Raw genomic sequence first — 1,978 nt, 5'->3', positions numbered from 1 at the left:
TCAAGCTGAGGGAACTGAAAAAAAAAAAAAAAAAAAATTCAAGCCTGGACTTGCGGTATTGAAGGATTATATGGGCAAAGTATTGAATGATGCACAAAGCATCCAGAGAAGATGGAAGCAATATACAAAGTCACTGTACTAAAATTAAATGGTCGACAAAGGGAAGCGAAGCTGGAGTTGCAGGCGCTTTATTTGCCAGCAGTGTCTCAGATTCATTCTTAAGGAACTGAGAACTTAAATCTTCCAAAATGTCAAAAAGACCATCTAATGCCCCACCTCCCACCCCAGCTCCTGCAACACAAATGCCCAACACACCAGGGTTTGTGGGATACAATCCATACAGTCATCTCGCCTACAACAACTACAGGCTGGGAGGGAACCCGGGCACCAACAGCCGGGTCACAGCATCCTCTGGTATTATGATTCCAAAACCCCAAAGCCACCAGATAAGCCACTGATGCCTTACATGAGGTACAGCAGCAAGGTCTGGGACCAAGTTAAGGCCTCCAACCCTGACCTAAAGTTGTGGGAGACTGGCAAGATTATTGGTGGCATGTGACGAGATCTCACTGATGAAGAAAAACAGGAATATTTAAACAAATACGAAGCAGAGAAGATAGAATACAATGAGTCTATGAAGGCCTATCATAATTCCCCCACATACTTTGTGTACATAAATGCAAAAAGTTGAGCAGAAGCTGCTTTAGAGGAAGAAAGTCGACAGAGACAGTCTCACATGGAGAAAGGAGAACCTTACATGAGCATTCAGCCTGCTGAAGAACCCGATGATGATGATGATGGCTTTTCAATGAAGCATACAGCCACCACCCGTTTCCAGAGAAACCACCGCCTTATCAGTGAGATTCTTAGTGAGAGTGTGGTACCAGATGTCCGGTCAGTTGTCACAACAGCTAGAATGCAGGTCCTCAAATGACAGGTCCAGTCTTTAATGGTTCATCAGTGAAAGCTAGAAGCTGAACTTCTTCAAATAGAGGAGCGGTATCAGGAAAAGAAGAGGCGATTCCTGGAGAACACAGACTCATTCAACAGTGAACTGAAAAGGCTGTGCGGTTTGAAGGTAGAAGTGGACATGGAGAAAACTGCAGCTGAAATTGCACAGGCAGAGGAACAGGCCCGCAAAAGGCAGGAGGAAAGGGAGAAAGAGGCCGCAGAGCAGGCGGAATGCAGTCAGAGCAGCATTGTTCCTGAGGAAGAGCAAGCAGCTCACAAAACAGAAGAAAAGAAGGAAGATGAGAACATTCCAATGGAGACAGAGGAGACCCACCTTGAGGAAACAACAGAAAGCCAGCAGAATGGTGAAGAAGGCAGGTCGACTCCTGAGGACAAGGAGAGTGGACAGGAAGGGGTTGACAGTATGGCAGAGGAAGGGACCAGTGACAGTAACACCAGCTCAGAGAGCAAGAGTGCAACTGTGGAGGAGCCACCAACGGATCCTATCCCTGAAGAGGAGAAAAAAGAATAAATGTTGCCTTGTTTTATGTGTTCTAAAAAAAAAAAAAAAAAAAAAAATCGTCAATGTTCAACCATTTCAAGAGGTAGCATGTGATCAAGAGCCAATGATACTTAAGGAAGAAGTCCAAGGTGCATTGAAGTCATTGGCAAAAAACAAGGCTCTGGGAATAGATGGAATACAAATTGAAATCTTTCAACAAACTGAAGTGGCAGTGGGGGCACTCACTTATCTATGCCAAGAAACATGGAAGACAACTACCTGCCTGGAAGAGATCCATATTTGTGCCCATTCCAAAGAGAGGTGACCCAATAGAAAGCAGAAATCATTGGACAATATCGTAATATCACATGCAAGCAAAATCTTGCTAAAGATAATACAAAAATGGCTGCAACCATACATTGATAGAGAACTTCCAGAGGTTCAAGCTGGATTCAGAAGAGGACATGGAGTGGGACTATCATTGCTGACATCAGATAGATTTTGGCTGAAAGCAGAGAATACCAG

The 1,978-nt window shown here is 44.3% G+C and overlaps 1 pseudogene; it reads left to right on the top strand.

The window, feature by feature from the left end:
* The first annotated feature begins 248 nt into the window (after positions 1–248).
* LOC102831683 lies at positions 249–1,483 on the top strand (annotated as a pseudogene).
* The last annotated feature ends 495 nt before the right edge of the window (positions 1,484–1,978 follow it).

The sequence above is a fragment of the Chrysochloris asiatica genome, unplaced genomic scaffold (assembly GCF_000296735.1).
Source record: "Chrysochloris asiatica unplaced genomic scaffold, ChrAsi1.0 scaffold00026, whole genome shotgun sequence".
NCBI classification, from domain to species: domain Eukaryota; kingdom Metazoa; phylum Chordata; class Mammalia; order Afrosoricida; family Chrysochloridae; genus Chrysochloris; species Chrysochloris asiatica.
The sequence above is the reverse complement of the archived record's forward strand: the minus strand, read 5'-3'. Positions and strand labels throughout refer to the sequence as shown.